The sequence below is a fragment of the Puntigrus tetrazona genome, chromosome 1 (genome assembly GCF_018831695.1).
Source record: "Puntigrus tetrazona isolate hp1 chromosome 1, ASM1883169v1, whole genome shotgun sequence".
Classification (NCBI taxonomy): domain Eukaryota; kingdom Metazoa; phylum Chordata; class Actinopteri; order Cypriniformes; family Cyprinidae; genus Puntigrus; species Puntigrus tetrazona.
Window position 1 is genome coordinate 30,059,316 of NC_056699.1, and position 25,481 is coordinate 30,084,796.

General features: G+C 37.5%; 1 pseudogene; it reads left to right on the plus strand.

Moving 5' to 3' along the window:
- The first annotated feature begins 15,439 nt into the window (after positions 1-15,439).
- On the plus strand, positions 15,440-25,359 carry LOC122349604 (annotated as a pseudogene).
- Positions 25,360-25,481: the final 122 nt, after the last annotated feature.

The window sequence follows — 25,481 nt, forward strand, 5'->3', positions numbered from 1 at the left end:
TATAATATGCTGATTTTGTGTGCGACTTATTTTCTTATGAACATCTGTGTACTGCTTAGTGCTTTTTGTAGAACCCATGATACATTATTGCAGGATTTATTTTAATAATAATTCAAAAAAAAAGTTTGTAACAATGCAGATGTGTCAGTTTTTTAGCAGTTCATATTTTCCTTTCAGAAAAATATTAATATAATTATTTCATATTTTTATTTTAGTTATACTATTGCTTTTCCGTTGATTGAACTGTGACTATGGCGAATTAAGTCAGGTCCTCCTGCTGTGTGAGTGTTGTGTGCTGTGCGCCACCTGGGAGACTCTAAAGCGCTGATTTATTGTGTGGCTTACCTTGTATTTGTGATCTTTTAACTTTGCTAGACATCTCTTTGTGTGTTAGCTTTTAGCTATTTTTTTTCTTGTTATTATGTCTTGTTTCTTCTGAGTCAAAATGTCGATACTCTTTGAATCTCAGGTATTGTTTAAGCAGAAGACATTGTTAGGAAGCTCTGTTTGTAAACTGATTATTTATTCATTTGTGAGATGAAGAGATTTCCATCTTGCAGATGAGAATAAATTGTAATATTGTGTGAAGGAAGGGATGCTGAGACTTACCCAGGATCCTATTTATTTTTATAAATAAAATGAGTTTCCTCTTTTTTTTTTTTTATCAACGCCCTCAGCTTGATTGTCATGATATGATGACCTTTACAAAATCAACTTAAATCTTTGATACAACACAATTCTTTTTCTTTTCCCTCCATTATAGTCTCTCTGAAACTCACAAACTTCCACACAGTCGATTCCTCCTCCGCTAGTTTGGAGGATGGCCTATAGTTATGATTGGAGCAGCACAGAAGACAAGTGTGTGTGGCATTACTGCACTATGACAGGCAGAGTGTGGCATTACAAAGCCTTGTGTGTATGGCCACACATCCGTGCTAGGGTGTGTGTGTGTGTGTGTGCCCTTTTGTGCCACTTTCCTGTGTCTGCATTTGAATTACAAGCAAAGAGAGAGCTGGCATGAAATGAAAAAAATGTTTATCTGTTAGCACTCTGACACTTCACATTAGCCACACGCTTCTTACTGAACTGGATAAGACAGAAGAGTAAACGGTCTGCAGCTGAGACCAGGAAATGGGTCAGGCGTCCTTTACTAGCATTGGCACATCTTTTTGTTTACTTAGAATAGTTTTGCGTGGAACAAACATGAAAAATAGATGGAAATTTATCAGGTGTTGACATGGCGTTACAGCACACTCTATAAAGGTCAGAAAAGTTTTTCACAGCAGTGGCAGAAAGAGAACCATTTTTGAGTTTTCCCAAAGGCCTTTCAGTGGACCAGCTATTCAAAATAACATGCATTTCTACTGATCTAAAGACATTTCCATAATCAAAAAAAAATCCAGTGAAAAGGGTTAGCATGGAAGTAAATATAGTTCATTGTATCAAATTATTATTCAAAACACTGCTGCTAGATTATGAATATTGGCTAATATTATTTGAGTATGTGAGCAACTCTCTGTATTCTTCTGCTTCAGCATACATATTGTAACATATTGCTGTTTATTAGTACTAGTACTCCAAATGTAAGGCTGGTACTCATTTCTTATTTTCTCTGCAAAAATGGTTCAACTATTTATTGATTTATTAAGTAGGAGAAATAGCCGGAAGGTTTACTACTAGATGTAGGCAAATGCACAGTTGAACAATGCCAAAACAGCATTTTTATATCAAACTTTATTCGCCAACATCAGTGAATGCCTGCTAATGTCACGTTTAGCAAGTAGAACATCATCGGACGGACTATCACATACATTGAGCGCCATTGCGGTAACTGATGTCTAAAGCTACACCATTTATAAAGCACATACCTGGCAAAGGCTCAGCTGAGCTACAGCAGCTCTGTCATAATCGTAATTGCATCTTGACACTTTCCGTCCACTTGTGCAGAGAAACAACAATCAACATTGGACCATGATACGTTATCTTTGGGTGTAGTGCCAGCGTTTATTCATTTGAAGCCCACATCTGTATGATATTCAGAAATGTCTGCAGATAAGCCCACACTAGATGTACGTTTTGTATCCATTTGACAGTGCATGTCAGGTCATGGCATGTCACGTTTTTATATATGCTGCTGTTCTGAATATAGGTTATATGTCATGATGCACTGCATGTGTATATATACAGTACAGTAATTATTCCAGTGGGTGCAAATTTATATTTTATTTTTAAAAGTGAGAATAGTAAAATAAAAAGTAAATTGTAGCGTATTTAAAAAAAACAAATTCTACATTAGACTACAGTAAAATTGATGACATTTATTCAATATATTTCTTAAATCATTTTATTTGTTTGGTATATTGAAACATGAATAGATAAATAAACATTGTGTAATCAGTTAACCTAAAATTATATTATTGTGTACATTTACTAATTGTATAAAATATAATATAAATATAACAGTTCGTCAGCAAGCCACACTTGCAGCCATTTTGAATATGCTGCTGTGATAATGTGAGAAATGTCAGAGGTGTCGCCAGATATATTTTGGTTTGGCTTTGTATATGGAGCCGGTTTATAAGCATGCGTATATAATACTACAAATAAAAACAAAAAACTTTACATTGATTGCATATATGCATCTAACCCACAACATGGTACACATTTAACATAGCATGCCTTACCAAAAGTCAGCTTTTGCCATCATTACCACATTTTTGTTTTTATTTGGATTACTATTTATGCACACTTTCATGAGGTCAGATGGGTAGATCTCTTTCCCCCTCCCAGGCGTATTGTATATAAATTGTATTAATAGTCTGAGTTATCTAATGTCTAATGTGATTTTTTTGTTGGGAACATCATACATTCGAATACAAAACTCTGGATGAAAATAGTGAATGCCTTTAAATGATTTCCTCTTTACACTCCTTTATGTCGTTCTGGGGTTCTCTGGAGTTTTCTAATGCATTGTGCAAATGCACCCCCAAATCTCCCACCTCTCCTAATCACCAAGCACACAGACTATTTACACTGTGTGCATGTTTGAATGTGAATTACACTGAAACAGTTTGAATTTGATGTGGGTTAGGGATTAAGGTTGTGCTCGCGCCTGTAGCCAAGGTGTGGAAATGTCGTTGCCAGGATGCAAGCGTGATAGATGAGTGTGTAAATCTGTGTGTTTTATTTGGAGAGACTGTTTTTCTTTGAGGAGGAAGGAGTGGTGTCTCTTAAAAACATTGGATGAGAAAATAATCAACAGTACAACATCAAATAGAAATGTCCCCGAAGCGTGAAGCAATACTATATAAAGCACTCATCTTGTACATAAAATCAAGCGCTCTCCAAAAGCAACACCATGGATGAGCTTTGGAGGAAGGGTGTCTTGTTTGGCCTCCCTGGGCATTATGTGTTCTCTCATGGAGGCCCGAGAAGCAGAGTGTGAGTCTGAGGGGAGAAACTGTGAGAGGAAGTCATGTGAGGCGCCTCATGTGTGCTGGTCCACATTACTCTATGCTGATACCCACTAGATAGGTCAACATACATTTAGTTTTGGATGCTAGTTAATAGGGTAAGGCGAATGCTGTTCAATTAACCCAGAAGTCAAATTAAATGCAAAATATTATAAATGTTCTTTTACAAAATAATCACATTTATCTGATCTAAGGTCATTTTCAATTAAATATTTTTGAACTGAAAAAAGATTGTACAACGCACAATTATGTGACTACCAATGCTTTTTGCACAAAGGTCTTATGAATGGGTGTGTGTGTGTGTGTGTGTGTCTGAGAATATGCTCTGCCACGGCTCACGGTCTGAAACACAAACATATCAGGGCCACCTCTGCACGATAATCCTTTCAGATAAGGTGATACACACTAAAAGTGAGTGTGTGTTATATGACCAGCCTCTTATGCAGAGGATGGATGAAGGAGAAATTCGCTCTTAATAGATCTTTTTTTGTTCCCCCTGTCAGTCTTCACTCCCTTTTCCTTGACATTCGAGCTACGAGGTGTGATAACAGGAGCTCAAGGTCAGGAGGGAGCTGCAGATCATGTGATGAGGAGAGGTCTTCTTACACCAATTTGCATGAGATATCAGCAAGAATGAAAGTGTAGAGAAAGAAAAATGAACCGATAGGCAGTGAAGAGTCACAGTAAACGATGAAGAAAGAGACAGAGAGTTAAGGGCGAACGAGACAAATGTCAAATAACGGGAGCAATGCCAGAGTTGGTTTAGAAAAATGGAGGCAGTGAAGCTTCACAGAAAGGAAAGAACTCCGAGGAAGAACATAGGTGCTGTAGTGATTACGTGATTGTTGTAGTCACGTGGTTGTCAGTGGTTTTTAACACATTGATGTGTGTGATTGGTGAGTAGTGAGCAGAGGGCCGGATCTTCTCTTAGCTATCCTGTGTGTGTGCATTCTTCCAAAGATGTGGATGGAACATCCATACTAAAATACTTAGACAACAGAGTCCTGAGTCTACCACAGAAAAATAAATGGTTTCTTAGCTTAGTTGTAATTTCATGAGAATTGAAAAATGATAGAACTTGAGAAATAATACAAAAAATAAACCATATCTTTATTTTTGGGTCAGCGCTGCTACCAGTACTGCAGCCTGGGTGACTCGCATGAGCGAGATCTTTTATGAATCATTTTGTAAGACTGTTGCAACACGTGATTCACTCACTAAACTCAAGCAGGAGATGATTATGACTGCTTGCATACCATAAGTCACCATTCTTTCTTTAAATAAAGCAAAATTATGAGAACTGTACTGTATTATGTTTTGCATAAGGCTGAATTATTGATTCTATTTTTTTTCCTTTTAAGTATCTGCATGCAGATGATATATAAATGTAAAAATAAATTGAGGCTCACTTTATATTAGGTGGCCTTAACTATTATGGAACTTATGTATAATCAGCGATACAATACACTTATTGTGTACATAAATGCTTTTACATTGTACTCATATTTAAAAAAAAAGTATTTTATAATTAATTTCTGTAATTACATTTTATAATTGCACTGTTGACCTGCAAGTCTACCCTACCCAGACACCACAAAACCTGTCTCTAGCCTTACCGCATCCTACTTCAGCAGCAGCAAGTATTTTTGCAGTACATTATGAATACAATAAATACATTGTACTCATTTTTAATGCTAGTACATAGATAAAGCCACCTAATATAAAGTTGAACCATAAATTCTAAGGTAGTTTCTAGATGATTGCTCAGTGCGCCAAGTCAAAAGAGCATACAAGTAACACTATGATATTCAAGTTCTCAGATATGGCTGGCTTTGTGGATTTTTCACATTTTAGCATCCACCAAGCAATCAATTTAAGTAATGGCTTATCTCTCCTGTAATTTCTTCCATAGTTGCACAGAAGTTCAATACACTTCAAATCAGTAACCTCTGTATTAACATGATTAGCAAGTGTAATTCAAACGACCAACAGCGGATAGGCAAACCTTAGATCGAGTTTGGGTCTAGCAAAAATTGAGTGAGTGAGTGACGGTGAGAGAGAGAGAGAGAGAAGGTGGGCGTCTGGGAAACTCGGTGGTGTCTTTGTGATGGAGATGGAGCAGTCTCAGCGCTGAGGCTGATAATGACCAACGGTTCTAATAGCATTCACCCCTCACCCTTTAACCACTCAAGCGGAAAAGCGGACAGAAAGAAAGAGAGAGTGTGGAACGGAGGAAGATATGTTTAAAATATGACGAGGTGGGACCGCGTGTGTCCCGCTTATTAAAACGCACGTGATAATATAGGTGTGTGTATGTCTCCGCAGCCTTGAGGAGGACATTAAAAAGACAATATGTGTGTAGTTTTTTTGCCGTACCTTGACACACGGCGAACTGCGCTACCAGTCGGCTTACCCTCTTTATCGTGGCTGTATTTACGGAGGGAAGGCGATGGAGCGTGAAACGCCTTTGGGCTCCCGGGACCAGATGGAGAAACACACACACACACATCCAAAGCGACCTTATCCTTTAGCGCATTGACTGGGATTTATTGATACCCTCGGTAATCACTCCTTATATCACCTCAAAGAAAAGAAAAATATACAGATTATATGAATGTCTGTGAGAAAGAGTGGGAGGAGGAGACAGAGCGGATGATGGGAGAAAGAGAGTGTGAATGGGGTCATCATTCACTAGCTTGAGATGGGAAATGTAAGTGAGGTTTATAAGGCCAGACCAGTGAAAGGAATTGAGTGAAGTCGAGGAATATAGCAGCAGGTAGTCAGTTGGCTGACATGCCTTGGCACACAAAGGGCACAGCCGAGGACCGAGGTGCATTCACACACTTGACACGAGCGGAGTTGTATTCTTGTGTGTGTTTAAGTGTTCTGGAGCTGGTTGCGCCAGGATTCTTGTCACCCCTAATTGGAGGTTTCTTGACCTTACTGCTTTAACTTGTCACACAGTAGATGCCTCTGCTAAAATGGGCATATATGGCCTTTACTGTTGCTAGCATAGCCTGCTACACGATGTTTGGTATAATGTCAAAGCTGCTCTTTTTTCTTACATTTTGGTTTGACTGTAAATGACAGAATGGACATTTTGATCCTTACTACACGCATTGATCGCATATAAAAAGGTACCTTTTTCGATGTGAAACCCGAGTTTTGCTCTAATTAGTCTTTCTATTTCCACGCTGTCATGGCTGGAATAATCTCAGGTGATTATCTGCTTTATTCAGGTTAAAAATGTCCAATATGATTCATATTGGTTTGCCTTTATAGCCATATTGAAAGCAACAACCAGACAGTTTACCTCAGATCTTGAAAATAAGAAGATATCCGTTAAAACTCTACTCATAACCAAAGAGTGTATTCCACAATACACAACACTAAAGCTTGTACATTTAATGATGTTAAAAAGCTAATATTTATTAATTAGATTATAAATGCATTCATTTACGTTAGAGCACTGCACTTCCAGAGAGCCCGCCCATGCACGCTTTCTGATTGGCTGTTATATTTGATTGAAGAAGTTGGAATCTAGTCTCCTATCTTTTGTTTCTTTGTAGACCACTAAAGGACCTCTCTGCAAAGCCAGTGATCCAGAGGCCTCCAGGAAACCTGCTTACTGTTATAACTGCTCTATGAAAGGACACTTGGCCATGTAAGTGGATCAGCCTCGTCTCGAGGGCCATGGAGCTGCTTGCTTTCACAACGCCACAACCACAACAATGAAACAGAAAAAATATTTTAAATACCATATTTCCACACACACACACACACACACACACACAGGAAAAAACTGCTTTATTTCTCATGCTGAAAACAAATAGTACAAAATTTAGGAAAAACTGTATTGTTTTAATGTTTTAGGTCTGTTCTTATTCTCAGTTTACTTTTTGCTCTTTTATTTCATGTTAAATCGTAAAATACTAAATGAAGAACAGCTATAAAAACCTCCGTTCAAAAGGTTGATTTTTTTATTAATGTTGTATATTCAGCAAGGATTCTTGAGGTTTACAGTAAAGAATTTTACGTTGTTCTAAAATCTATTTTAAAACAAAATGCTGTTTTTTTTAAAAAAAAGCAGCTATTTAAAAAAAAAAAATAAATAAATATTTTACACAAAAACATTAAACAGAACAACTTATTGTTCAGCATATTGTTCAGTTATCAGTATATGATTTCTGAAGGATCATTGAACTGGAGGAATGAATATAAAATTTGAATATAAGCATTCAAATGGAAAATAGTGAATATGTTTTCCCCAGTATTACTGTTTTTACTGTATTTTGGAAATATATGCAGCATTGGAGGCATAAGAGAGATTGATGATGGATGGATACCTTCACTGATGCCCATGATTTGAGAATTAAAGTGTGTGTTTTCTGCAGAATGCAATTCGGAGGAGAATGTACAACGGAGCGATATCCTACCCTTCCATTTATTTCCCGTTTACGACCGAAGGATCACTTCCATTTCCGAGGAAATTGAATCGAAAAAGCAGGCCAGAGGTTTTGTTAAGGCTGCTTCTGATAAGTTGAATTGCTAAAAGTTGATCATACTTGAGACTTAAAGATGTAATAATGTGTGTCTCTTTTCCAGAACTTGAAGCGGGCGGATTGCTTTCACCTGACAGAGCCGTCGTGCTATACACCCCCCAAACCTCCGAAAAGAAACAAAAACCAGCCACAAACAGTCTCCATACCCATACAGCGCTCACGTAGCAACAGCAGTACACACGAAAAAGACGCACATTGCACACACCCAAACACACACACTTCAACGTCCGCAGAAGAACCACGGCAAACACACCCCTAAGTTTAATGAAGCCAAAAAGAAGAAAAAGTAAAAAGCAAAACACAATCTGAAGTCATTGTTATAGATGAAGATGCAGACTTTCCTAGAGGTTGCAAAAGAGCCTTCACAAGACAAGAGATGTTTCATCAGCCAACGTGGAAGCCGAGAAGAAGTTCTTGGAAAGGAAAAGAACAATAAAAGGACAAAATAACAAAAAGAAGGAGAGAGGAAATGGCAAAGAGAGAGAGCGGAAAGCTGCTAAAGATTCTTCCATGTATCCCTCTGATGAAAACCTTTTTCTGATTAAGCAAAAGAAAGGTAAAAGGTAGGAAAAACATTTAAAAGGGATGTCAAGCGATTCATATGAGTGTGAATGAATCGTCAGGTGGTTCACCTTCTACTTGTGATTGCTTTGGTCCGTTCTCTTCAATTCACATGGTTTTGAATACAGTATTACATGCTTTTAAGTTGCTCTTTAAAGACAAATTCTACTCAAATCAGACCCTCTCACCCAAATTCTGTCAATTTCTCAGTGCTTGGCTTTTATTCATATACTAATTTGACATCAAAAAGTGCAAAATTTTGGGAAAGATTTAATGTTTAGCAAATTCAGGTATTTTAAAAGCAGGTGTTGAGCTTGTACATGCCACTTGATAGATTTTTCTATTTTATGTACATGCTGACTTCTGTAACATTGTGATTAAATTAAAGTCTGTTTGTATTGATAGATCCTGATTCGTCTTTCACTTTTTTATGAATATTTTTGCTTTATTTTAAGGTAAAATATGTAAAACCCCAGCTTTACATGCAAAAACTGATACTTTTAAAAGCTGAACTCTAAGCTCTGTGGCACAATAACAGCATTCCTCTGTTCATTTTAGCATCCCACCAACAAAACCAATGGCATGGCTTTGGGGTGGAGCTATCAGTTTTGCCAGCCAATGGCATTTGTGGGAGTGGAAACCAGTTTAAAAGATTGTTTGCAATTTTGGTTAAAAACCCCCAAAACATTAATTCTGTCCTTGTCTCTTTTTGTTTTCCTGACAGGATGCGCATTAATAATATTTGATACTTGATGAGGCGTCATGTGCAATCGCTGAAACTCCACTGCTTTTCCACAGAGATGCTGCTTTTGGCTTTGTTTAGAACTGAGTTTGTTGGCGTATCAAAATAGAGATTGAGATGATATGAGCTGCTTTTTATTGATCTCACAGCCATGCACTTGATTTCAAGTGTTTAGTTCTGTTGGAACAAAACCTATACCTTCAGACAAAAATATGTGCTCCTCCTTTCTCTTCTTTCCCGTGATTATCTTCTTTGAGCTCCAGGTGTTGTGTTTAGGCCTTTAAAGTAATGACAGACAGCAAACAGCTGCTTAAGTGAATCAAACCCGTTGCCATTACCTTTGCTTTCTCTATTTTTCTTTTTAAGATCCATTATTGCTGTATTCCATACCATCTCTCTTTTTGCTTTCATGGGTTGTGTTTTTGCTAAGAACAATATTTGAGCTCTAAAAAAGATTTGTTCAGTTGTCCGGTGTGTGTGATGTTGTGTGTGCAGGGCCGTTCTGTATCAGTGTGGGCCGTCCTTGTGTGTGTGTGTGGACATTTATGTGAAAGTGTGTGCCATCAGGCTTTTATAACTTGAAACGTTTTTCAACAGCAAAAGAGAGATTATACTTTTTTTAAGCCAAATGTAAATCCAACACCAAACATGGCAGTCCAGCCCACATGCAGAAGAAAAATCTGTTTTGTTTTGTTTTTTTCAAGATTTGCAGACAGTATGTAAACTCCGTAGTCCCCCAGGCTTGGCTGAGATGTGCAAGAGAGATACAGTAAGATGTGAAGGAAGGAACATGCAGTCGAGTCACCACTACGATCACTCACGCTGATTTACTCTGACTAATTCCTTAGAAGTGATTAATCAGGATTTTTACTGGTATAGTTAGCCACAACACATTCCCAGCACTTTGACTCAACATGCAGTCCTCAAAACATTTACAGTCATCCTCTGGAAGTGTAATGAATGAACAATACTCATCACCATTTCACTTTCAAGGACATTTGCCTGTAAAATCTGTTTTATGTCAAGCTGGTAAGTACTCTTTCTAGTTTCCTCTTAAAGCTAAATTTTCTTGCCGGTCTGAATCTTGCCTCCACCACTGTGGTCCATTTCTGTATGTGACATGACTTTTTTCATTAGTTTAGTTCTCGGTGCAGCCCAAATAGAGCTTAATAAAATCTATAAATGGGGCACAGGCTAAAAAAGCATAATATATCTATGAATCTAGCTTTAAAACCTGTGAAAGTAATAAAATAATGTTAAAGTTAAAATGGGAAGAGTTTGTGGTTACAGTCAAAGTGTTTTTTTTTTTTTTTTATACTGTGCTTTTATGGTCCCTGCATGTGTGCTGATTGCTTGCCAGAAAATGTCATTCAGTTCTAAGCATGGCCAAGTTTATGGAAACCATGACAGAGATGGAGTATGATTTTCTTTCTTTTTTTTTAAAGAAAAGAACAAATGTGTCGAGTTCCCCAAACATTTCTATAGCAGTGTTTTTTTGGGTATTTATTATAGCATTCATTAATATTTAAATGAGCTTTTATTATTTAATATTTTTATTTCTAGTAAGCTGTCATTTTTTGCCATTTTTAATTAATTATTTAATATATTATTTTAATTTTAGTAATTTTAGCATCTAATTTAACATATATCAATTTCCAAAACATAAATGAAATTAAATAACATTCTTAATACTTTTAGTTAAAATAAGTTTGGCCTGAAATCACAAATTATCCAATTATAAATGCTGATCATAATTATTGTTTTAATCTCATTCCTGAGAAAGACATAAATGTGGCATAAATTGAATTGAATTGATTTAATTGTTTTCATTTTTGAAATGAAAAAAAAAATGATGGTAACACAAAGCCTTTATTGCATCAGTCTTAAATTGCATTGATCATGTCAAATTTTTATTTTAGAAAAGGAAGGCTTGGTTGTTTTATCGGCCCTCCGTAGCATGGCGTTGAATTTGTTGGTATTCATTTTTTTATTCAGTTCTTCGACCTACTAATGACCCCAAAAATAATTTACTCTGGTGTTAATTTAATCACTAGAATCACTTTCTTGGGATCTTTGGCTCACACACATTTTGCTGCTATTTTTATTAGCTGTTAAGACTCTCATTCTAACGGCACCCATTACGCTGAAAGAGGATCCATTGGTGAGCAAATGATGTAACGCTAAAATTCTTCAAATCCTTTCAGATGAAGAAACAAACGCATCTCTTCTGTACATGTTGCACGGCCAAAGGTGGGTAAAAAAATATTTTTAGATAAACAATTCCTTTACAGATATTTGAGGTTAGAAACGTTTTCGGATATTTTTGTACCACAAATACTGTGTATCCCAACATCCTTCTACTATTTGAAACTGCATTTTGCATATGAAAGTATGAATATTTGTACAGTGGGAGAGAGCGAGTTACAAGGTTCCCACGACCATGGAAAACTTGAAAATAACATACTCCAATTTTGATTTCTGGGCCTGGATATATCATGGAAGGTTTAACAGTGCTACACTGCATTTTGTCTATTTCTGCTCATCTCTCAAGTATTTCATCAGTTAGACATTAGTGCTTGTGTATAGTAAACTTGCCCTCAAGCTAATGTGATAACATCAGTCTCGTCTGTCTGTTCATGGTTTTATTGGAGATATTTGCATACTAATTTGTACTCTAATAATTCTTTTTAATCTGCCTAAAACCTTGAACTTTTAATCACTTGCTCATGTCATCATAACACAGGTTGTGATCTCTTGACAATGTCGTATTCGTATTTTGCAATTGCATCCTCTCGCTATAGTGTCACTTCAACTTTAGCGAAAAAGATTTGGAGGTTGTTTGATTTAGTACACTTGGGGAGACATCCACCGCTATTATATGTTATTTACTGTCCATACTAATCCACAGTGGGCATGCTGAATGCAGGGCTCAGAGCTGTTATTAAGTATGCTTATTACTGACATTCCTCTCCAAATCCCCATACTTTTGAACGGGTCTCTGTCGAGTTTTCAGTCCGTTTCAGTCTTAAAAACTGTTTACGAAGACTATCAGGGCCTTGTCAGGGCATTTAATGTGACTCAGATATTTCCTCCAAGCAGTCACACAATAGATTTCTGTCTGTGTACCTTCCAGAAAAATAGCTAATGCGACTAGCGCCTCACGTAGCACACTGTCTGCAAGCATACACATGAGCGGATACATGTCATCTAAATCATTTGCTCTACAACAGGTGTGTAGTCGACAGTGTGTGGATTGGGAATGTGTCCATTTTATGCTTGTAAATCAGAGCAAAGCCTCTCTATACCCCTTCTTCCTCCTCATTACAGCGCTTCATACTGTAGCTTCCAAGCAAAACTGATTTTTCACAGAGTGCTCTTGTTGCAGATCACAACAAACAAAGTCAGTGGTGAGTATATAATCCACTCTCCTTCGCCTTTTTTTTTGTTCAAACTTCAGACAGACTCAAAGTCTTCCTGTAACTCAATATCAGATAGTCTTCCATCCCAACCAAACTTTGGCTTGAGTTGACTGTTACGACCCCAAAATGGTCTAGAGAACACAAAACCCAACAAATACAGATATTAATCCACATTTCCCTTGTAAAAAAAGAAGTCCACTTAGCGGTTCCCCCAGAGTGAGTTTTTTAGGCGACCTTCATTTGAGAACTTTTCCCCTCACTGTTTCCATGGCGACGCATCATGCTTGTCACGTGACACACCGCGATCACAACAGATGGCTGGCTTTTATTTATTTATTTTTTATTTAAAATGTTCACTAGCTTGCCTACCATGTCATGAACAATCTGATATTTCGATTCACAAATATGCGTATGTGTAATAGGTGTGTTTTGTCGTTTAAACACCTTTATAAATGATACTGATCGTGATCGGTAACGTGAGATGGGCGCCGCCATGTTTGTTCGCGCCGCGGTCCTGTCAGTCGATTTTACAGCACACAAATTCATCAATTTCTCCCAAAATCGTGATACTAAGTGGCGGTAAAGTGGATGAAGAGTAGAGTGAGCGTTATAGTTCACATTACACTATGTGTATCTGATATAAATAAAACACGCGTCAGCAAATTAAATTTGAATGTATTGTTATTGTTGCTTAACACGCATCTATGTGTATTTTACCAGCTCTAAATATATTGTTTTACTAAATGCGTATGTTTGAAACCTAAAATATGCATTATGTGGTTAAGCGCTATCACCAATACTATAACGTGACAAGTACAGGACACGTCTCTCTGGTTCAGCGCCAACAAGCGCGGGAAATCTCAGTTTGAATTTTTATGCGCGAAGCCACCGAGCGTTCTAAATCCCATATGTGGGACCGTGCCTCAGGTTAACACACTTTGTATTAACATCTAATTAAACAAATCGCTTTAAAGGCGTGCACTTATTTTAAAGTGTTGACTAGCCTACTAAAACTAGCCTACATTGAACAAGCCACAACACTCACGAATTTAGAACAGCATAATGGAAACAAGCCACAACAGAACAAAATGAGATTTAGTCATGTTGTGCACTATTGGGACACCGTCTGACTTTGCATTTAATATACACTACATGTATAATTACTAGGAACATGCATGAAGGTATTCCAAAACACTGCATTCAGTTCACTTATAAGTATATTCTTCAGTTTATGATATATCTATAGTTTTTTTTTAATTATATGCTATACTGGTACTTTTTAAACAGATTCCCACTAAGAAAAGCCAAATCGCCATGACCCCAATCTTTTTGCGTGTTTGAGTGACAGTCGCAATCTAAAAATTTGAGCCAGGTTTCATGTTATTAAACCATAAAAAACAAAGATTTCATCTGATACAACTGTCCTTTCGTCATCTTCTTGGTCCCTGTCCTTTACCTCTAAACTCGACTCACCTGTGTCCTTACTTTTCCATTCTGTAATTAGATTTTTATGTAAACAATATTGTGTGTGTGTTAACATCCTGAATGAATCATACTGAGTGCTTGAGTCTCCTAAATAAGTGCATGGTTAATTAATCTATGCTGGCATGAGAACATCCTTGTAAGGATTTTTGCTGAAACATCGAATAAATTGGAACATGTGTGAAAACAGGTGAATAGAGTTTAAAGAGAATGTGTCTTTCTTTGGAGAGCTTAAGTGATGCTCTGGGTTTGTCACGTTAACGGGATCGGTTTGGATGTGTTTGCGAAGAAGAAAAACTGTAAGACGCTTGCGTTATTGACCTGGAATAAAGAAACACAAAACCACTGCCACAAGAAACATTCTTTGCACGTCTGTCCGAGCTCCAGTAGTTTATGTCCATGAAAATATTTTCTGTGAACAAAATCAGCGCAGTTCTGAACATCCTCTCTGTTTTTCCTTCAGGACTGATGTCTTGATATTCTCTTTTTTACCGTTTGACGAGGTGAAGATCATGTGACCTTCAGAAGGTGTGCGGGTCATAGAAAAACACACACACACCATCTGGACACAAGTGACATACACCCTCATTACTACAAAATTACACACCGCATAAGACACACTCAAGTATGCAAAGAGAAGCCTGGGGACTGCAGTACAGAATGGGCCTGTTTTACATTTGTTTTTCTGTTCTAGTAGGTTTTAGAGGAGAGAGAGATTTTTTTTGCTCTAATTCTCTGATTTAGTTCTGGTTTGGTCAGGAATAAGCCTCTCTGAGTGCTAGAAAGAAAGATAGAGAGACTGTGTCTGTCCATCAGAAAGTGATTGTAATTCTAAGCATTTTACAGCTTCTCTCACAGAGATTTCTTGGAAGGAATTCTTGCTGCTTATGAAAGAACAAAAATGGGGTGAGTGGAAAGAGAAAAGAAAGTGAAAAAGGAAAGAGAGGAGAGGAGGAGATGTGTGCCAGTGTGTATATGACTCGCTGTCTGGGGGTGAGAGAGACACACACACACACACACACACACACACACACACACTCACGCACACTTAAATACCAAAGAGAGAAACCCCCTTTCACTAAAACATTCTCTCACACAAGCACACATCTCCATTCACAGACGGCACCACTGCTGTACTTCTTATTAGGACTGGACATACGCACATTTTACACACATATTAAACTTTATCTTATTGTGCTCATGGCTTGTGGGATGCAGCTGCTGACCTGGAGCGGACACCACTGGAGACTCATCCAGCATTTCCTCCCGATGACCCTCCTGCTCTCCCTCCTGTGCCCACCCACAGAGCCCGTTCCCTGGGACAACGGCTCCAGCAGCAGCCCTGGAGAGGTAAGAACCGCAGACAAAGACAAATGATACCAGCTGGCAGAACTAGAATGCATACTAATGACTCCAGGCAAACCATGCTTACCCGGAACAATTCTATAGCATGTTGCAGTGCTACGTAATTAGCACTATAAACAAAAATAAAAAGCATTCAGTATCTGTTGCTATAACGGTCTATAGAAATATACATCATAAAGTAAAATATAGAAATGCCCAGAAATTTATTTCCAGACTGTATGCACTGCAGCATTTAAAAATCATAAAAAATTTTTTATTAATGTAAATGTAATGTAACAAATAGAGAAGTACTCATTATACAAGAAACATGCAAAATGTATTATTAAAGCAGAAATGTATTGCACTGTAAAACTACTTAATATTTCTTTAAGTCATACCCTACTGAGTCATAATTGCGAGAATGTCATGCGAGCAGATTAATCATTCTGAGTCTAGCGTAGTAAACACTGCAGGACATATTGATGGGTGTTGTAAAAATCAGCTGGGGATAAACCACCGCTGCAGACGTATGTGTGTGGGGCTCCGAGTCGGTTTTGTCTGCATTATGTCGGGACCACATGCCCTACAGGAATAGTAAAACCGAAATCACATCCATTGCGGGATCAGCCAAAGGTCCCCATGAGGAAAATGGCTTAATAAACATACTAAATAACATTGTAAAAAATGCGGAAAGGTTTATGTGAGGTTTAGGGGATAGAAAACATCATGAACTTGAAAAAAAAACAAAGTCATTGGAAAGTCCCAACCATGATAGAAAAACAAACACGTTTATGTGTGCGCGTGTGTGTGTTGGTGTTAGGACCTTAGAATTTTTCCAGTCTGCCTAGTGTGATATTCTTAAAACTAAATCTGTTTCATATTGTAAGTCTGACAAACTGAGAGACAAGGTGTGTGTGTTTGAATAGTCTTAATCAATTCCAGTTCTTAAAGATTTCTTTGAACTAACAATAGAAACAGTGGTTTACAGATGGAAATTTGCATTTGATAGCTTGCAGTGTGAGTTTGAATCATGAAACAACCTGGCCCCTGTCTGACCAGAAACTATGTGTGTGTTTCTCATTCACGGTGTTATGCTAAGAGGGAGCGATGATGCTGTGAATGAGAAAGGCTTGAGGAAATGGCTTACAATTCATTTGATTATAGTAGCATTGTTTCCAAATCTATGAATCTCAAACACAAACAATCTCTCTCCTCATCGATCAGTTCATGCCTTTCTTTATGTATTTTTAAATGCATGTGGATAAGTGCTGATTTACATACAGTTTTAATGAAATATGAAGTATATGTGCTTTCAATATTTCATTTTAACATAAATAATTACAAGCATTTTTTAAAAATACAGACATATATATATATAGAGAGAAGACAGTAGTGTCCTATTGAAAAGCTACACGTGTTTGCTTTTCCTGATTAACTCTTGCCAGATAAGGCAGCCAATGTTGATTAATTTTTCTCCAATCGAATCATCTTAGCCGTTCGGTTTTGATTTTAATCTTTGTATTAATAAGATCTCAAGCAAACACATCTGCCCAGACAACCTCCCATTTGAATTGGTGAAATCTTTGTTTTGGTCTGTGTGGTGAAAGAGTCATTACTCAGGATTGAATCTGCTCTGGAGGTAAAGTGTGTGTGTGTGTGTGTGTGTGTGTGTGTGTGTGTGTGTGTGTTGTTGTCCACTTGGGCTGTTGAGGGTTTCAGGTGGATGTTTGTGGTGTGTGTGCAGGAGATGGGAGCACATGTGAGTTGTTCAGCGGGACACTCTTTCTTTCTGTGCTCTCTGTTGGCTACCACAAGATCCTGGACATCCCCTCTGGAGCTCAACGAATCAAAATACAGGAAACGCAGAAGACCAGGAACTACTTGGGTAATTGAACTGAATTCCTGCTAGCTCTTCTTTTAATTTACTTCAGGATCATTATCGTGGCACGTTCATAAATAGGGTACAATTTAGTGCCCCATTAAGCATTAAAGATAAAATCATAAAAAAAAATACCCTACCGTAAAACAAACAAATAAAGAAAAAACACTTTACAAATAATATTATCACAATGCAAAATAACTATTGCTTAAGTCTTTAGTATCATATGATCGTCCAGAAATCATTTTAATAGGCTGATTCTTAAAAAAAAACATGGTTTATTATGTTTATTATAATGTAATCTTTTTCAACATTAGAAATGTCTTATAAATTAAGTGCATCCTTGCAGATTAAAAGTATTAATAAAAAAAAAAGACCAGTCCCGAGTTTTTGATCAGTAGTGTGCTGAAATTGAAAAATTGAAAAATATAATTATAAATTAACAATTGGTTTCCTTTCAGCTTGAACTAAATCTGTCATTTCTTAAATATTTAGTTTCATAATTAAGGTTAAGCACCTTATATCGCTTTCTTTTATTATAAAAAAAAAGGTAGTAGCTGGTTTTAATGTACGTGGTTTCTAGCTGGTCCAAGCTGGTAGACCACTTTAGACTAGCAGAATAACAGCTACCACATTCCAGACAGCAGCTGGTGTGGCCTGGTTTTCCAGAGTTAATATGTGGTGTGGAACCACCAAGTGTCCTCCTTCCATCCATCATCTCTCCCCTCTTTGTTTCTTCAAGCTCTCAGGACAGCGACTGGTGACTCAGTGATAAATAGCGACTGGGTGATCGACAGGCCAGGACAGTTCTACGCCGTGGGTACTCAGCTCACTTACAAGCGGCCCAACGAGATACGCAGCAGGCGGGAGAATCCATCACTGCTCCTGGCCCGACCAATCAGGAGCTGCATCTCTTTGTGAGAGACCACTCCTACTGTATGATATCACAAAACTGTCCTGAATAAAGATACATATAGAAAGTGGCTTAGTGCTGCTGCACTTAATCTCAAAAATCCAAAAATATGAAAAATGAAATGTCCATAACTTCATCCTGGCAGAAAACTATTTTACAGTGTGATGTATTGTATTAGAAAGTTAGGAAGTATATACAGTATTTTAATGATGACATCAGTTTATGATTAACTTTGTATGAATACTAAGACACTAGATTTTCAGTTTTATACTCCATATTTTGCAGGTTATTTATCAGCAACCCAATCCAGCAGTGTATTATGAATACATTCTACCTAAAGACCCTATCAACGAAAATCATTCAGATGCATACTCTTACTCCAGTGTACTTCCTCTGAGTAAGTACATTTGTCAATATTTACAGGACAAAAAGGAAGGTATTTTGAAGAATGTTCAGTTGATGGTAGCTATTGACTTCCATGATATGAAAAACAAATAATATGGAAATTAGTGGGAAGCAGCAACTTTTGGTGTTCAATTGTTCAGAATTGTTTTTACTTTTGAATTGTTTTTCATAACTTGACATTGAAAAATCAGAATTATTTATGAAGGATCACGTGACACTGATGAATGGAGTAATGGCTGCTGAAAATTCAGCTTTGCCACTATATGAATAAGTTAAAGTATATGAAAGTGGACAGCAGTTGTTTTAAATTGTAATACTATTTCACAATATTACAGTTGATCTATAATTTTTAACAAGTAAATGTAGCCTTTGTGAGCAAGGTTTTAAGCGTCTTGTTTTATCTTGCACTGCTGCTCTCTGTTCTCTCTCATCCTTAGTAGAGAGTCATGGAATATTTCCTGATCCTGGCAACAGTGACAGTGAAAACTCATTAAGCAGCCCTCATCCTAACCAGGTTCCATCTGACCCGATAACCCCTGAACCGGTTCCTCTGTACAGCTGGGTTGCCATTACAACTACACCCTGCAGCGTCACCTGTGGAACGGGTATACTTCAGTTGTTAGTCATTACACTATTTATACAAATCTTACAATAACGTGGTTTTTCTTCCTGTTTAATTTGGCCTATGTAAACTAAGTGGTCTGTTAAAAGATTCCTAGAATTTCCCAGAGAAGACAAAAATAGAAAAAAGTAAGATTTTTAACATTGTTGTCCATGAGACATATAAACACATCCTTGTGTATAATAAATGGTGTTCTTTATTATAAAGTAGTGACACACAACATTTATGCATTCCAGGCCGTTGCAGAGGATTTAAATCAAATCCAGAGTAACCATACTTTTGTGGCTGCAAATAAAACTAAAACAGATTGGTATTCTCCCAGCAGCAGACACTGTACTTGTAAGACATCACAATGACAATGTTATGTTTTCCCGTCTGTCTGTTTAATCTGTCTGTCTGGTGTGTGTGTGTGTGTGTGTGTGTATCAGGCAGTCGTCAAGTTCTGTTCGGCTGTGTGGAAAGAGCCACTCAAACTAATGTACCCGGGGACCTCTGTGGCTTCACCGGTCATCCTGGCCCTCAGGTAGAAGAGTGTCGATCGCAACCTTGCCCGGCTTTGTGAGTGAACATACGCAGTCTTTTCCAGCAGACACTAAACTCTAAAAACACCTGAAAGTTAACTCAAGAGGGACCACATAGCACTTTATTTTACACCCATCTACATACTATGTTCTTATTTTAGTAATTACTGTAACTTGGTAAAAACGTACCCTGAACCTAACCCTAGCCCATGTAGTTACCTTATATTACCAGTCCTCTCTTATGTATGTACACTAAGTACTTACAAGCACTGTAAAACAAAGCAGAACCAGTAATGGAGTACAGAGAGAGAGAGAGAAAAAAGTAGTTTACTTTAAATTAATTTGATTGTGTCGTGTATGTTAACCCTCAGTTAAGGTCAAGTATATTAGTAGCATTTTTCAATGGGCCTATTTCTTGGGTCTAAATTTAAAAACATTTTAGTTTATATAGTTTTTTGTGTGTTGCAGTTATGCTGTGAATTACAGTATGCTACAAGTAAACATAAAGTGCTGCCAAAAAACTACTTTTTAATACTTTATACTGCAAGTAAACTTCATATAATACTTGTATTTAATTATTTGTATTACTATTCTACCCCAAACACTGACTTGTTACTATAAATTTAAATATAATGCAAATGCTTGAGTATCATTCTTGAGTACTCTCATGAAAAAATAAATACATTTCAGTATTATTTTAAAATTGGTGGTTTTCTTAGAAATCAAACGCTTTAAAAAAAAAACAGTAAATGTCAGCTCATTAAATTAAAATGTATTATTGTTAAAAATGATTTGAAAAAGTGCTTTTTTGGCCAAATCTTTGAAATATAGTTACATAGTACTGGAAAATATGCTTAAAAGCATTTAGGATAAAGTAAAATATACTTGAATGCTATCTCTATTGACACTTTTATGTCATGTATGTCAAACATTTTGGATGTTTTAATGATGGAGTAGCATTTTAATACATTTAAATAGAACGAATTCACAAGTATGCTAACAGAACACTTGATGTATAAACATTTTGTAAGGTCAGATTTGAACACAACACATGACAAGCAGATGTACATGCCTGCACATCTTAAAACATCTAATGAGAAGCACATGCAACTAAAAACCAAGCAGTTGTCCTTCAATCTGTGTGTGTGTGTGTGTGTGTGTGTGTGTGTAGCTGGGATGTTGGGGAGTGGTCTGAGTGCAGTAAGACCTGTGGTCCAGGGTTTCAGTATCGTCAGGTGATTTGCCAGCAGGTGCAAGGACACCATGGCAATAGCACAGTCATTGTGGCGGCCAGCCTCTGCGATTACACAGAAATGCCAGAGACGACCACCGTGTGCCAGCTCAAGATCTGCAGTGAGTGGCAGATCCGCTCCGAGTGGACAGAGGTTCGTGAATGGGTGTAGGGGACAGTGGGATGAGATGAAATTGATGTTCTTGACTTCTTCATCGCCTCAAAGTAATAATAAGTAATATATATGTCACAAGTCGTTTGAAAGCCAGTTATGAACCGAAACAGAAACAGCTGTGTAGGAGGCTTAAAACTGGATGAGGAACAGTCAAAGTCTGCTACCAAGGTGAGGTCGTGAAAGACGTGTCATGGCAAGATTGAGAACAGCAACAAGACACGAGGTAGTCATACTGCATCAACAAGGTCTCACCCAGACAAAGATTTCAAAGCAGACTGGGGTTTCAAACTGGGGGTCGTGAAGACGCAGTGGTCGGCCAAGAAAACTTAGTGCAGCAGATGAAAGACAGATCAAGCTTATTACCCTTTGAAATCGAAAGATGTCCAGCAGTGCCATCAGCTCAGAACTTGTAGAAACCAGTGGGATCCAGGTACACTGTCTGGAGAAGTCTGGCCAGAAGCGGTCTTCATGTAAGAATTGCAGCCAAACAGCCATACCTCCGACGTGGGAACAAGGCCAAGCGACTCAAGTATGCAGGAAAACATAGGAACTGGGGTGCAGAAAAATGGCAGCAGGTGCTCTGGACTGAAATCAAAATGTGAAATATTTGGCTGTAGCAGAAGGCAGGTTCTTCACAAAGGTCTGGAGAGCGGTACAATGATGAGTGTCTGCAGGCAACAGTGAAGCACGGTGGAGGTTCCTTCAACATTTGGGACTGCATATCTCCAAATGGAACTCTGCAGCAGAACAACGACCACAAACATACAGCCAATGATATTAAGAAGACATTCAGAGACATTCAAAGACCCCCACAGAGCCCTGATCTCAACATCATCGAGTGTGTCTGGGATTACATGAAGAGACAGAAGGATGTGAGAAAGCCTACATCCACAGAAGATCTGTGGTTAGTTCTCCAAGATGTCTGGAACAACCTACCAGCCGAGTTCCTTCAAAAAACTGTGTGCAGTTGTACCTAGAAGAATTGCTGCTGTTTTGAAGACAAAGGATGCAATATTTGGTCATATATATATATATATATTACAGTGTGCTTCATCAAAATAATTAGTTGGCTTAAGTAATAATTATTGGTGTCATTTTATGGTGTCATTTTATGATATGATTATGATTATGACTGAATTGCTCAATTCCTAATCATTCATAAATACAGATGGTGACTCATAATTACACTATCTTTCAAAATGTTTGGGTTAGTGTTTTTTTTTTTATTAATTTTTTAAAGGAAATTAATATTTTTTCATGTATGTATTAAATTAATCATAAATGACAGTAAAACCTCTCCTGTCTATTCATCAAAATGAATCAGTTCTCACAAAAATATTAAACAACCCAACTGTTTAAATTGATAATAGTAAGAAATCAGTATATTACAATCATAACTAAAAGACCAGCGGATCAAGATCTTTGGAGATCAACAGCCATCAATATAAAGTGGTCAGAGAAAACACTGCTTATAAATAAACCTCTCTCTCTCTCTCTCTTTCGCTCTATCAGTGCTCAGTGCCGTGTGGAGTAGGTCAGCGTAAAGAGAAGTTGTGTGTGGATAACCTGGGTGACATCGTTGCTGATGAAGAATGCAACATGGCTCTTCGTCCACAGGACCTGGAGAACTGTGACAGAGGAGTATGTGCCAGCAGCTGGTTCTACTCTCTCTGGAGTGACAGGGTGAGAAATCTGTGCACTTTTCTTTGATATTTTGCAGGAGTACTTCTAAGACAGTGGTCTATGTCTCTCTGCAGTGTTCTGCAGACTGTGCGAAAGGAAGTCGCAGCCGGTCCGTGGTGTGTATGATGAGTCAGACCAACTCACTGCCACTAGACAACTGCGAAGATGAGGATAAACCTGACGAGCTCATTTCCTGTGACCTGGGACCCTGCACACAGAGACTGGAATGGTACACAGGACCGTGGGGACAGGTAACAAAAAACACACACATTTCCAAGCAGAGAAGTCAAACATTGTATTTTATGCCTAGTTTGTTGCTCCCTGTCAGAAATGACCAGCCTTTTAAAAATTGTAAATCTCTCAACAGCATTATGTTACCAAACCTCAGATTCAATATTTAACATTAAGCGCTTATGCGCTTCAGTATTTTAAGTGAGAAAAGCAGTATTTGTGAATAATTTTGTGAATGTTCACTGTAAAAGAGGTATAAGGACTATGACCGGTGAGCTCCAAAAAGAGATACAAAACCTGTGGTAATTAAAATAAAAAAAGCTTAGAAACAAAATAAAAAAAATCATGTTGTGATACGATTAATTGCAATTGCATCGGGGGAAAAAAAGTCTTTATATGTGTGTGTGATGTGCATATATGCATATATATATATATATATATATATATATATATATATATATATATATATATATATATATATATATATATATATATATGGCATTTTAGGGAAGAAATGCATATATATATATATATAGCGAAAAAAAGAACATCCTCTCTAGGTTATTATATCTGCGTGTGGTCAAAGCGCAAAAAAACTCAAAAACTATCAATACATAGTCAGTGACTAGCATTAGGCTAAAACTCAAACATTAAATAGCATTTTTGGGAAATAATGACATTTTCTCTCCAGGTCAAAATGGTTAGATCACATCACGAGGTTTAATGTGTATGTGTGTCACAGTGCTCATCTGAATGTGGCAATGGCACCCAGAGTCGCGGTGTGGCCTGCGTTGTCCAAAACAGCGGCCAATTAGAGGTCACCTCAGAAGAGCGTTGCTCCCATCTGCCCCATCCTCCGAGTGCACAGACCTGCTTTTTGAAGAGTTGCGGACACAGTGGTACATGACGGAGTGGAGCTCAGTAAGGTTTTCACACACAGCGCAACTTCAATCCAGTCACTTCAACTGACTTATTTAACAAGGATCTTTCTAACTGCCTCAGTGTTCTCGTTCTTGTGACGGAGGCTTCCGAGTGAGAGAGGTCCGCTGTTTGCAAGATGATCTGACCACCAGCCACAACTGTGATCCTGCTCTTGAACCTGCAAACAAGGAGAACTGTAACACACACACCTGCACGCCGCTGATTGGTATGATTTTCTTACTTTCTCAAAAATGATAACTTCTACTTGATCTACTTGTTATTACCACAATATGCTGGGTTTTAATACAGGACATTTAATCAATAAATTTGATTAAATTAAAAAACTAAATCCTATTTTTACATTCTTATTATAGAAAGAATACTCTCTCTCTCTACTAATGCTGTGAATTATTATGGCCAGCCTTTCACAAATAATTGAAACCAGTAGCTTGTCTTTTTGACAGTATTGGCATCAACAAAACTATTTAAAATCCTATTCGGTACTTAAAATATAGCTGAATTAAAATACAATTTAAATAGCAGATGAAAACCATTAGTCTAAAGGAAAATTTGAAATGTTGTCTTGGCAAATAGCCAAAATCTATATGTGACAATATAGTAAATATAAATCTAAATAAAAAAGTAAATTAATTAAAAAGTGAATTGAAGTGAATAGAGGCTATAGCACAAAGTGTACGTTTTGTACTCAAAGTAAAAAAAAAGCATACAAGTTAGTATAATATGATGAATTGGGATGATCATTGAAATTTTTTGGATGAACTATACCTTTAAGATATTTCTCTCTTTGTGTCTCTCTCTGTAGATGAGTCCTGCAGGGATATGTACTATAACTGCGTGGTGGTGGTCCAGGCCCGTTTGTGTGTGTACTCATACTATCGCACCACATGTTGTGCATCATGCTCTCGGGTCACTCAGAGAGACACACTGCACAGAACCAGGTGATCTGCTGCTTTTTGGAACGTGACACCACCGCTTTCCTTTCCTTAGTTTTGATGTCCTTGTCTCATGATGGCATCATCCCTGCCTGTTTTCAGCTGGATCTGACCCTGAGATGACACCACTGTTCAAAGACTTACAGCACATGTTCACTGCCCATATGTTTTTTAACACACAAAATGAGAATGCTCCATGAGCAAGAGTATTTATTGCGAATAAAAACAACAAGCCTCTTTTACTTCATTTATCATATTGAGTAATGTCTAAAAATGAACAGTGACAGATTCAAAATTAATCTTCACATTTAAACGGTAATTTAAAAGTATTTTGCATCTAAAGATTCTAAATTAACTTGATACA